Source organism: Mesoplodon bidens (genome assembly GCF_964165515.1).
Source record: "Mesoplodon bidens genome assembly, chromosome: 7".
NCBI classification, from domain to species: domain Eukaryota; kingdom Metazoa; phylum Chordata; class Mammalia; order Artiodactyla; family Ziphiidae; genus Mesoplodon; species Mesoplodon bidens.
The window spans coordinates 41458300-41472368 of record NC_138164.1 but is presented as its reverse complement, the minus strand read 5'-3'; the positions used below and the strand labels follow the sequence as shown (position 1 = coordinate 41472368).

The 14069-nt window shown below is 41.0% G+C and overlaps 1 pseudogene across 1 annotated transcript in view; it reads right to left on the bottom strand.

Moving 5' to 3' along the window:
- Positions 1 to 14069, bottom strand: part of LOC308620770 (centrosomal protein of 78 kDa-like) — a 1829729-nt pseudogene that overhangs the window by 1649237 nt on the left and 166423 nt on the right. Inside the window, exons 3-4 of the transcript in view lie at positions 12142 to 12404; positions 8870 to 9042 (exon numbers count right to left, since the gene is read on the bottom strand). The product of the transcript in view is annotated as a centrosomal protein of 78 kDa-like (transcript). The remainder of the gene's footprint in view (positions 1 to 8869; positions 9043 to 12141; positions 12405 to 14069) is intronic.

Sequence of the window (14069 nt, the reverse complement as noted above, 5' to 3'; positions counted from 1 at the left end):
AGAGAGAGAGATGAGATTCCAGAGGACCTAATGATGCAGTCTATGCAGAAAGTGAACAAAAGGAAGGAACTGAGGATCATTCCCAGGTTTTTGCATGGAGTTACTTTTTGTGTGAATCATGGCACCATTCACTGAGGAAGAAAAGATTTGCAGGATGGAAAAGTTTGGAAGAAGGAATCATTGAAGTTTCATTTTAGACATCTTAGTTGTAGAGACGTCAAGCAGTGTTCCTCATATTTCTCCAATGAAAAGAATCACCTGGGGATCTCATTGCACATATGGATTATCACCTTTTCTGCTAGAACTTCTGGTTTGGTAGTCTGAGTTGAACACAAAGTACTAGATTTTCTCACACTGCAGAAGAAAAAAAACACACTGAAGGAGGTGGGAAAGAGCTAACCTAAGTAACTTTGGAAAACAGTATTTTAATATACTGTAATTAACCATGCACAGTATATACTGAAAAGCTAAAGACAAAAAGAAATGTACACAAATATTGAACTTGTTAGTAAATTTATTTTTCACACGTGTACAGGTTAATGATTTTTAAATATTTTATGTGTATTCCAGAATTGAGCAAATGAATAGACTGCAAATAATGAGAATCAGGTTTCTAACTGTTAAAGAGTGACAAATAAGGAAAGGGTAAGGGAGGCTAGAATAAACCCTGTGCTGTTGGATTGGAATCAAGGTATCAATTTGAATTCATATATCAATTTGAAGTTTTATATATATATATGTAGATAGACAGATGATAATGTGTGTGCATGCACACGTGTGTGTATATACACACACACCCAGATAGATAATATGAAAATAGAGATACTTGTATATTTTTATGTATTCGTATATATATTTTTAGCTCTCTCTGCCGAAAACACAATGAGGTAGCTTGGATAGTGATAAATCCACCTCATACCAAGATTCTGGTTTCTGAATACCATTATTAATGCAAGGAACAAGAACTCCATGGAGAAGTGACTGATTCAAGGCTGAGACAGAGGAAAGGAAAAGATGGGTCTGGAGCATTTTGTGGTGTCAGAAAGTAAGATATTACTCCAAAAATTGTATGGCCATGTAGGAAAAATATAGGAGACAGCTGGAAGGAGTACCAGTGACCAAATATGGAACACTTTGAGAAACAAAACAATTAATGATAGTAATAAATTTTAACCTGTAGAATAAAATAATTATCCACAAGTTCACACTGATGTATGTATATATATGAACAAATAACCAGATAAATACATAAATGAAGGAGAAGAACAGCTCTTTCTTATACTCAAATTATAGTTAATAAATGTAGAGGGAATGATGGGGATAGAAAATGAACAATCATCAAACACCACAGTAATGCGTGGAGTCAAAAATTATTGATGGATGCTAAAATTTGTATGGGAAAATTAAACAAGAAGCAGAATATTTCAACAATCTCAAATAATTACAAAGAGAAAAATAGTGATTTTGCAGCTATCATTATAACTAAGTCATCAAAGTTAGCATCCCCAGTAGTGAGACATACAGATTTGTTTGTACCTCTAATATGTACTGAAAATGGCATAATATCTCTCCTGAAGTGTTCTTGTCAAGAAATACATATCCTCAGTCTAACCATGAGAAAATATCAAACAAACCCTATTTGAGAAAAATTCTACAAAATGACTGGCTAAGATTTTCCATTACTTCAAGGTCATAACAGACAAAAAAAGACTGAGGAACTATCCTAGATTAGAGAAGAATGGGGAGATATGACAAGCAAATGCAATAAGGGATCCTAGATTTGAATCTGGACCGCAAGACAATAGGCAATATTTGAATACGAGTCTATAAATCATTAGTAGCATTGTGACAATGTGAACTTTTTGCTTTTAATAATTATACTCTAGTAATATAAAATGTTAACATTTGGGGAAGCTGAGTAAAGGGTATATGGGAACTCATACTGCTAAGTTTGAAGTTTTTTGATAAATAAGATTTGATAACACAGTTTTATAAAAACTTAGTTTGGACATTTCTGAACCTCTTTTTTGTTTCCTTATGGAAGAAAGTTGCTTGTTTAGGGATAATACTAAATCAATGGGGGTAAGATTTACACAGGACCAACCCTAACATTCATAGTGTGTGGCACAGGAAACAACTCTGAATGGCCATTTCAAGGAACAATATACTTAAGTGTATACAATGAGTAAAATGGATGAACTACACAAATTAATGAGTTGAAAAACCATAGAATCATAGAATTTTCTCACTGTAAAGGCTCTTACTTTCATAACTTTTCAGTTCCTATGGGTAAATACCAAAGAGCAGGATTACTAGATCACTGTATGGTAAAAGTACGTTTATTTTGTAAGAAACTGCCAAGTATCCCGCTAGCCACAAATGAGAATTCCAATTGTTCTGCATCATCACCAACTTCGGTATTTCAGTTTGGGGATTTTAGCCATTTAAATAGGTGTGTAGTGGTATCTCATTATCGTTCTAATTCAAAATTCACTGATGACATGGAATGTGTAGCATCTTTTCATATGCTTATTTGCCATGTGTCTATTTTCTTTGTTTAACCATAGTAGTTTTGTTGTTTTTTTTTTTTAACCAAGGCCTGCTAACTCTTGTCCTCCTATGTCTATTTATGTTGTCTTTTTTCTTTCTTTCTTTTTTTGAACTTTTGATCATTTAGTCTTTTTCCTGGTTATGTCCAATTATTTTTTATACTAAAATTGGGCTTAACTTATTTTAGGAAACTATAAAGATACCTCCACATTCTGGATGTTGTTATCTTTCTCTTCAGAAGATTTACTTTGGCCCATGGCAGACAGTTACTATAGGGACTGGTAACCTTAGTCCATTCTCAGTTTGAGCTCATTCAAAGCCGTTTTTCAGTCTGTGTGAAGGTTGGTCTATTCCTGTCTTGTCCTTCCTCTACGGGTGTTGCCCTTTGGGATTACCATGTGAAAGTTTGGATTCTCCCTATTCCCAACTACCCTTGTATTTGTTAGGCTTTAAATGTAATGTTTCCCACAGCCCTGTGAGACTAAAGATACACTTAGCTTGTCATTCCATTAGTTGTTGCCTTTAGCTTGAGCTGTTGCCCATTGGCTTCTGTGGTTAGAGTCTTTTGAACTCCTTGGCTTTTCAGTTCGTAGGCTGTAGATTTGAATCAGCAAATGCCCAAAGGAGAAAAGCTGCACCAAATGTCAAGCTTGTGTATGTGTTTCCCTTCTCTCCACAACTTGGCCCACGTCTTGGTGTCTCTCTAACATTCAGATGGCAGCGAACAGATGTTTTCTTACTTTATCCAGCTTTTCTAAAATTTCTTTAGACTTCACCTGATCTTATGTTATTATTGAACTACCATCTCAATTACCCCTAGGAAGAAAATTGACAATTTTATGTTTTATTTTTTTATTTTCTATATTACCTCAGTTTCTGTAGAGACCTTTTACCTCACTGTTCGGTCTAGTTCCTGTGTTAGCAGTAAGATGGAGATAAGCTGGAGGCTAAGAATACTGGGGGGAAATCACTGATGAATCATATGTCTCATTCTTTTTGTTTTTCCTCTCCTTATTTATTACTCTGGCAGCCTACACCTGCCTTTCTTCATTTGACCCAGTTGCCCAAATAAGAAACCCACTCTGGTAAAGACCAGACTTTACTCTCATAAATGTCTGCATGTTAGGATTAGCTAGATGATGAACACCATGACAGAGTTCTTTGTGTGAGACTTTTGCAGACTTTTGTTAGCCCTTTAGTTTGCCTCTTGCAAACGCTGCTCAGATTGTTGAGGTTTTCTAAGATTCTGTAGGTCAAACCTCTCTACCTGCATACCAGATGAGCCCTTCTCTCTTTCCTGACTTCACTTGTGGGAGGTTAGCCCTCGGTTCTTCTTTTTCCTCATCCAATCATAATTGTTCATGAATTCCAAAAGGCCCTCAAAGTATCTGTCGTCCCTTTCTCTCTTCTCTTTCTTATCAACACTGTTAAATATTAACCATATATTTGCATACCTCTTTCTTACTTACAGTGGAATACTGGAAGGCTCGATCATTAAGTGTGAGCCCCACCAAACTAGGACTCATACAACACTCTCCTCCAGGCCAAAACTTTTGATATCCACTGGGTTTTTTTAATACTATCTTATATGTAGCTAAATTTGTAAGGATTTAGTTAATGCCTGAGTTATGTGACAATAAGAAATCAGTCAAATTAGCACTACAGAAGTGCAGCTTAGACCTAGGGACCAGAACCAAGGACCACAAAAGCCTGTTAACCAATAAGTTTCACTTGTACTTCATGTTTAACAACTGCTGAGGGTGAATGGGAAGTGAGGGAAAAAGAGTTTAACTTCATATCACAGAAACTTGCACTAAAATGAAGAGGAAAATGACCCAGTTCCTGGTTCAAGTCACTGTAATCTGCTTCAGTAAATAATAACAGCACACAAGGAAAACAAACACTATATGATAGGAACAATGGATAATTAATTACCAGATCAGGGAGGACAGATTACACTTGCTATGGGATTTCATTAAAGAAGGATTCCAAAAAGTACTGGCTCCTTCTGAGAAGACTTCTCAGAACAGGTAGCATTTAAACTGAGTCTTGAACAAGTATACAGAGGGTAGGGAACAGGCCTTCCGGGCAGGGAACAGGCACAGTGTCAGGAATGGCACAAAGGGCTTATGGAATAGGGGACAAAAAAAAAAAAAAAGCTGAACACAGGAGTGCTACGTGTTGGGGAATATGGAGGAAGGCTGGCTGAGGTTGGTTAAATGAAACATAATTAGACGGAAGAGAAAGTAGGTGCAAAGACACATGGAAGACTGTAGAAAGCCCCTGAAGATGGAGGTCAGCAAAATAATATGAAGAACTCAGTGGTACTTTGACACTGTATGAATGTCTAGGTTTAAAAAAATCAGGAAAACACAATAAAAGAATAAACTACTGATACAATGATATGTAACCAGAGGCCAGATACCAAAGAATACACACTGTGTGTTTCCACGTATGTCATATATGGTGATAGAGGTCAGCTTAGGTGTTGCCCTGGGAGAGTATGGAACAGAAAGAAGTAACAGAGAACCGTGTAGGGTGTTAGAAATATTTTATAATATCTTGATCTGGTGTTGGATACATGGGTGCATAGAGATGTAAAAATTCAGTTATTCGCAATGCAGTTAACCTACTAGAGTTTTTTTAATATATGCGTACATTAAAAAAAAACTCTAGTAGGTTAATTAGGCTGTCAGTTGTATGAAGTAAATTTTGGTCAAGGAATAGCCAAGGTAGTAATGCAGTAATAAGTTATAAATGTACTCACTGTGCTCTAGAATGTCACAATTGGAATATAAGAAATATGTGTAAGAAAAAAGACAAATATTCAACTTTGATGGTTGGATGAGCTGAATAAGTTAGATCACTCTACTTTCAATTTAAGAAGTTGGCCAGTGTTTGGATACCTTTGAACAAAGAAAAAAAAGAAATACAATTTTTATTACGCATATGCTATGTATCAATCCCTGACTTATATTTTGACACATATAAACATGGGAAATATTGCACCTTGTAACTGAGACAATGAAGATGAGTGAGGTAGCTGGTTTTGACACTAGAGGCTGAGAAAACCATCAGCTCATAATTGTAAGAAGTCTGAAGTCGGAGGAAAAGAATCAAGAGGAAATAGTGGTAAGTGCCAGGAGCTTCTGGAAACTACATCAGAGAAGAAGACTCCAGGACTGCTGAGCTTTCTAAGAGTCCCAATAACTCAGATAAAAACAGAGGGCTTAAAACTGAATCCTGGGGATATATGTATGCATATAGCTGATTCACTGTGTTACACAGCAGAAACTAACACAAAACTGTAAAGCAATTATACTCTAATAAAGATGTAAAAAAAAACAACAAAAAAACTGACGCCTGCAAAGTAACAGTTGTTAGGACAAACAGTAAAGAATTATAAGAAAAATAATCACATGCCTGTCCCAACAGAGAAATAGCCTAAGCTCCATCTCACCATTTCTCCGATTGGCCTTTCACAAAATACAGTCCCATCAGCTGAATATAGGTTTGTCAAGTAACTGTGAGTAAGACTGAATTAAACAAAAATAAATCAATTCCTTCCTCCAAAACTTTTCAGAGTATGTAATGAAACAAAGTGAAACTTGAATTTCATGTCGGGATGTAGAGTACAGTTCTTCCCAAATGCTTCTGTCCTGTAACTACATTAACATCATCTAAAACCAGTGTTCTGCAGGACAGAGATTGTGAAACGCTGCTCTCATCATGTAAGATATCAAGTCTTTCTGAAAATCCATTCTTCCTTCTGCCCTTTCTCCTGTTGTCCCTGTCACCTGGAATGTCTGTCCTAAGCTCCACCTGCCAAAACCCTACCCATTTTTAGGATCCAAGAGATAATAAAAGGCTTACATTACTGAAAGGCAGAGAAAGAAATCCCTTCCTAGGGATCTACATTTCCTTCCTAGGGAAAAGAAAAATTGTAAAGTATACCACAGTGACCTTAAGTCTATGAATGTAACTATGTTGTGTTACTTGGAGTTCTGTAAAAGTCAATGTGCTACAATATACATGGATATGAATGTTTGATCTCTTACAAGTAGAACTTGCTGATAACTTTCATCATGAGCGAGGTTAATGATTAAGGGAGCCATTGTATTTGGCTCAGCCCTTATAACTAGGGAATATTAAAATTGGAAAGGTCCCTAGATATTAGCAAATCTATCCACCTCATATTCTAAGTAAGGAAACTGAGACCTTCATAGATTGGATACTTATATTAACAAAGGAAAAGGATATAAGATTGGCAGACCTACCTTTTAGATTAAGAATTTTGAGATTTTTATAGACTACTAGGACATTATGTCCACTGATATTGAGACAATGTGTTTCTTAGTCATCATTTCCTATTGCACTGACCAAGCGAGGTGGCAGTCAGTAGTTGTACAAAGGGAAAAAGAAAACTTTAGAAACTCCCAATTTATATACACAGGGAAATTCATCATTCATGTTATTTAAGCTAACTGGATGCAGTTTATCAGCTACATTGAGGAATGGTGAAGTGAAGTGTCTTTACAATTAACATGTTAGTTTGTGTCATGACCTCCCTGGTGTTCAAGTGAGTTAACGGTTAGCACTCAAATAGGCACTTACGAGTCCATTATAAATCTGGACTAAACATTTATTTGTGGCATCTTTATTCTTCTTTGGTGCCCTTAGGCAGAATTAGCCCTCTTATGTTTTGATAAATTCAAGTATTAAACAGGGCTAAGGTTTCACAAGTTCTTTGGCCTAAACATGGGGGTAAGGGAGACCAATGAGCTGGAGTACTTCTAGATTTAAGAATGGTCAGATTGAGGAAGAAGAGTCTTATGCCAGAGGTGAAAGAAGACTGATTATAATTACCTATTTTTAAAAATTCCAACCCTTTTCAATGTTCTAAAGTGATCAGGAAGTACATAGGTATGCTAGGAAGTAAGGGAGTCAAGCAAGAATATTCTCTAAGAGTTTGTGGATGGCAATGAAGAGGAAAGGAAGATAGAGACAATCCTGGAAAAGGTTTTGGTTGGCCATAATAATGAAGTCAGAAGGAGAAGAAAAAGAAGAAGAAGAAGAATGACACATGCAATGGGAAAGAGAAAGCAAGAATAGAGAAGCAAAAGGGAGAGTAGAAAAATGAGACAAATTTGGAGAAGGAAATGAGGAAGAAAACTGGGTGAAAGAAGGAAGCACTGATGGTAGACCACCTGACACTCAAACATTAACACGATGCACATTTAAGATGTGTCATCAATGGCCATGGTCATTACCCTCAAATAGTTTACAGTATGTGTTTCAGAGACATTTATAAATTGAAAATGACATTAAAGTAAGTGCCAGGGTATAAGTATTCATGGAATTGTATGGGAGAATAAAAAGTCCCCCGTCAAAGAGCCTTCTGAGACATCGGGAAAAAAGGAAAAACCTAAAAAGCATAAGACTCTTCCTATTTTCATTTCCAATGATACATCCCAATCTTGATGATCAATCAGCGATTTAAATATCAACTATAAACACAGTATTTTATGAGCTGCTATGAAGTATACTATACTAGAGCAATAGAACAGAGAGGACCTCAAACCCTCTGTTCCCTCAAATTGAAAGGCAGGCTTCCTGACCTCTCCAGACCACTACTGGACACAGGGAACACACACTAATGTTTCAGGACCCCAACCAGCAGTCACCTGCTTAGTGATTACTTCCATGACACACACTAACACCACTGACTTTCCTGCTCCTACGGGACATGACATATATTTCCTATTTTAACACATACCACAGTGCATTATGATTGCAGGTAGATGTTCTAACAACTTAAAAGAGAATGATGACTTTTTTGCTCTTTACATCTTGTTATTTCCCTACTCATAATATTTCTTGAAGAGAAACCATAAAAATATACACAAACACAAAAAACAGATAATATACAAAACGTGTGCTTTGCACCTTAACACAAACTTAAGTAAAATTAGTTCTGACAGTATCCGGCATGACAAACTTCCATGGTACAAATGAGAATGGACCAAGGTTTGAGCAGGTACAGGAGACAATCCAGGCATGAACAACACCAAGGAAAGGTAGACAGGAAGTAACATGGTGTGTAGGAAATCACGAGACCAGTCTGATGGGAAGAGACTGAAACAAGACTGAAACTCACTTTCTAAACCTCCATCTCCAATTGGACAATTCGCAGGACACAGGTGCACCAAAGTGGCCAAATAGTCAATCCCTTTAATGGGGAGGAACAGTTTAAAATTTTATTGCTTTAGTTTGCCCAAAAGCAACTATCAAATGTTGGCAGGACACAATGAAGGCTTACCTTTGTTAACATAGTTAAGTCTCTCTCTCTCACAACTAGCCCACTTGGCTCCACGTTCCTTAGCGCACCCGATGCACTTACACAGCATTGATGGGCTTTACACAACTGGAAGGTCACATCTTTATTTCTTATTGCAGGAACACAACATCTGGAAACTTTATTTCTATCGGAAGCTACAGCAAAATTATTGTAAAATGAGTCATTTAAACCATACATTTTATCACCGTTAAAAAGCATCTGCTCTGTGCTAAGGATTAGAAATGACTCCTGTCCTTAAAGCCTCATTAAGGAGGAAGATCTATAAACTCAAAATTTCAATCACATGAGATAAAGAACCATAACCTTTAAGCACAGAAGTGACTATGGAGGCCAAAAGTTATATCTAAGTGACGGCTTCATGATAACCCTGAAGTACAGTCTAGAAAGATGAGGCTATGCAGAGTTAGAGTAGGAGGTGCATTAACTGCACAGGGAGCACCTGTGCAAAGACACTCAAGCCTGACACCTGCTGGGCACTGTAAATACTGCAGGTGGGGATGACTAAAGACCAGGGGTCCAAGTGTGAGAAGAGACAGAAATAAAAATAGAGATGTTGGCCCAAGCAAGCCTGGGAGAGAGCATGGCTTGTATCCCACAGGTGATGAGGCCTGGGGCTACCACTGGCTGAGTAAGGGTGCCTCCGCTGATTAGAAAAAGGCGCCCCGCTGCTGAAGGACCAATTAGATAAAGGGAGTGATCACAAAAAGCTCCCCTTCCTCAAGGCCAAAGAGCCCCAGGAGGCTTGGCAAAGCACAGTTCAGATTACAGGCCTCTGTGCAGAGCACACGCTGGGCGGCTAGTATGCACTAACTCTGTGTGGGCAAGCCATTAGCAGCATTATTTTAGGCATATCTTGTCGTGTTAGAAGATCACTCAACCCGAGTAGGCAGATGAACTTAGAGGAACTGAGACCAGGGGCCGTGAAACCACCCAGGAGTTTCTGCCATAGTCTGGGCAAAATGTAATGTGGATGAAGAAGCAAATTTAGGAGGAGGCCAAAATTTACAAGATAGACCCACTGGATGCAAGACATAAAGAAAGTTCAGTGAAGGAACTCTGAAGAGAATGGGCTCTACAATAAATTTTTCTTACATTCAATGTCAAATATCAGGCAAAATTAAGTACAGTGGCCTCTAAGGTCCCTTCCAGCTCTAATTTCTTTTGATTTCTAACTTATTACTCTGGTTAAGTAAAGTCCCTTCAGAGGTACAGAACAGTTCTTATACCTGAATGGGACGCAAAGAATAATCTGGCTTCTCTTCACCAGGGGAGGAGTTGAACTATCCTTGCAGAAGAGATAACAGATGGTGTGAACCCCAGATCCTAGAAAAGGGCCAGGCACACGATAAGTATTCAGCTTTTCAAAATCAAATGAACAATCATTTCCTGTCCTAGATCTTTACACCCTTCCTCTGCTGGCTACTTTCTCACAGCTTATAAACATCCTCAAATATACCCACTTAAAAATCTCTCAGACCTATGATTCTTTGGATCTTCTTGTGGATAACCTAAGTCTCTACCATGCCTTCAAACACCTCTCCTCCCCAAAAGCCCAGATCTGAACCTTGGGCCCAGACCTGTCTACCAGGCCCCTCTAAAGCACTGAAGATGAAGTAAAATCCTCTCCCCACCCCCAATACCTTCCTACTGTGCTCTGTATCTCTCAAAAAGATGCAGCTGTAAACTGTCACCCACGCTTGCTGCCCTCTCTTTTCTAACTGGTCACCAGGCCCCACCCATCCTCTCTCAGATCTGCAAATTCCAGTCCAACCTTTTATAACTTAAGTGGGAAGCTTAGATTACAATTCACCCTGCACCCAATCAAGTGCCTTGCACATGGAGGTCCGAGTAAGTCTCTAAACCAGAAGTCCATCTCACTGTTCTTTAGGGTTTCCCACAGCCTTCAGGATAAACATCTAAACTTCTGACAGGACAAACAAGGCCCCGTTCTGTTGGGCCCCACTAGGTTTCCAGTATCAACTCTCATTTCTTTCCCAAACCCTGAGTTCCAGTCCTATACCTTAGTTTTGCCATATTTTCTTATATTTCTCAAACTTTGACACACACTGCTCCCTCCTGCCACCCCAGTAGCTTCTACATATCCTTAGAAAGGATGGCACCTCCTCCAAGAAGCCTACCCTGAACTTTCCCTTCCAAGATTCTGTGCTCTGCAAAGGGGAAAGGTGGGGGGGGATACATTAGGACTTTGGCATTAACATAGACACACGACTCTATATCAAATAGATCATCAACAAGGACCTACTGCACAGCACAGGGAACTCTACTCCATAGCCTGGAACAAACTGTACGGGAAAAGAATCTGAAAAGGAATGGATACATGTATAACGGAATCACTTTACTGTACGCCTGAAACTAACACAATATTGTACATCAACTATCCTCCAATATAAAATAAAAATTAAATTAAAGAAAAAAGAGATTCTGTGCTCTATAGCACCAGAACTCACTTCTTCCAGAGTACTGACTACTGTGCTTGTGTTTACTTGCTGCCCAGTAGAAGGGAAGATTACCTAGGGCAGAAGCATCCTCTCCAGCAGCCCTTGGTTCTGACAACTCATTCAAGTGCCAGGCTACTTTACACACATAACCTGCTTAATTCATTCTAAGAACCCACAGAAAGAGTGGTTATTAATGTCATTTTACAAGTGTGGGGATTGTAGTGCAAAAGAAACCTGCCCAGGCCACAGACAGCATAAGCCCTGGAATTCAAACCCTAGGCTGCCTTCACACCAGTGCTCTTTCCACTATATGATACGACTACTGAAAAACAGATTTTTTCTTTCCTGAGCCCTGTTTTAATGGAAAGGAAATGAAGCTGGGATATATCCATTTCCTAATCGCTTTGGTGTGTACCAGGCAAAGTCATTCAACAGACCAGGTAACATCTGTGCAACAATTAACGATGCTCCAAACTGTGCTAAGTGTTCTACTTTGTAGAGTCTAGAAGCATTAACACAGTGCATCCTTGTAACCGCCACAGAGACTGGGTCCTGTTAAGCCCACGCTACAGATGAGAACACTGAGACCTTGAAGCCTTAAGGCACTCGGCCGGGGTCACCGAGCTGGCAGGAGTCCTAGGCCACACGCCCTGTCTAGTGCATGCACACCCGGTCACTGGGCACTGGTTCTAGTGCCCACCCTCCACCTTGCACCATTTAAAACCCCGCTTCTCAGCGCCCACACGAGGGGCCCTGGAAGCGGGAAGTACAAACCTGTCTCGACACGCCATGGCTGGAAGAAGCTCTGGATACAGATCAGGGGCAGCGGGTGCTCAGGAGCGGCGCCCAGTGCACCCCGCGGAGGCGGTCAGCCTTAAGTCCAGCAGGCCCTCCTGTAGGGAAGCACGCACGGAGGGCAGAGGCACCGAGTCCTGCAGCGTGCACAGGTCCTCAGAGCGCGGAAAGATATCGGCCACGCCGTCCCGGCGCAGCTTCACCAAGGGATCATGGCCCGAGCGCGGCCTCGGGGACGCTGGCTGCGGACATGATGCCCACACCCGCCTGGGGGCCCCGGCTCGCCTCCCGGCCCCTCGGGCGCCCACCGCCCGGCGGCTGCGGCCCCGCAGCGTGCGCAGGACCGGCGTCGCAGCCAGAAGACATAGGGCCACGGGCCCCAGCTACGCCAACCCCCCCATGCCGCGCTCCGGAGACCCCGCACGGCCTGGTGTTGGCGCACGCATCTACGCCCTCCACGCCGCGGGGCTGCCGTTTAAGTCAGCGGGCGGGACCGTGGGGGCGGGGCTCGAGGACGTCAGCACGCTCGCCGTGCGTCACGTCCGCATGCAGCCCTGTCTCCCATGGTGACGCGGCCTGAAGAGTAGGGGCTTGAGCTCTGAGACTAAGGCAGTGCGAAACGTTGGAGGTGTGGAGACTTTGGGGCTTCCAAAAAGCGTTTGCTGACTCATCCAAACAAAAGTGAGACCTGGTTGTATCAACGCATTTGAAAAGTAAACTCCCGTAAGTGTCTGTGCTCCCCCCGCCCAGGAGAGAGCGTGTATTCCGTGAGGGACACACGAAAGGCTGAGTGAACGTCTGCCTGTGGTCCCTTACCTGGTGCACGGGTGTGTGAATTTATGCGGAGAGCTCTTAATTTCCGTAGTTTCTGCTAACTTGACACGGTAGTTGGCAAATGGTGACGTGTTCCATGCATTCAGGACATGATCGTGGTTACTAATAATCACTTTGTTTTGTACTGACAACTCCACAGAGAATTTACTACTAAATATCCACTTTACAGAAGAGAAACTGAGGCGTAGGAAGTGAAGTGGCCGAGTAAGAGTAAGGACTCAGACAATTGGTGTTAGTAAATGAACCCTGCAAGGAGGCCGTTAGCCTGCGGTGGCTCTAGTGATGCGGCCGCCTACGTAAAGCAACCGAAATCTAAGCCTGTCAACGCCTCAGGGTGACGCACAGCGCTGAGGACAACCAGTCAGAAACCACCAACTAGGCTTTAAAGCGATAGCAAGTCAGTCATTTCCTTGCTTTGCTTCTGCCCTTTGAAACTAAAAATCTCTGCAGCTCCTGTGGCTAGAGTGCTCCTCACCACGTCCGCTTTGGCGGTGCCTGAATTGAATCTAGTTTTGTTCACGTAAAGTCTTCTTTTAAACATGCCTCAGTTTGTCTTTTAACATTGGCCGTAGAAGTTGGATTTGTGTCCAGTTTCTAGAACAGTGGTCGTCCTCTGGTCAGGCCTTAGGCGTTATGCATACAACGTTCCTCTTCTACCACCACCTTCTGGATGCCTCCACCCACTACCAGCTCCCGCGTATCAGATCCCCTAGATGTGGTCAGCAATGGCTTTCACATGCAGCGTGCTCACATTATAACATTGCAGACACTTCTCCGTCCTCCAGCCAGCGTGTGAAGTGAAACATTACCATTCCTGTTGAAGAGCCTGCTGTGACCACTTTCCCAAACACAGCCACTCCCCAGCTGACCCTGGGTGACCACTCTTCTGAACTTGGTCTCCATCACTGCATGGATATCTTTCTATTTAGGCTACATTTTTAAGTATTCTTAAACCTCATATAGTATTCTACTATGTTTTCTCTTCTTACTTGCTTTTTTTAGTGTTATCTTTGCTAGGTTCATCCATGCTGACACGTAAAGATCTGTCTAGTTCATGTACTTTCCTCACTATG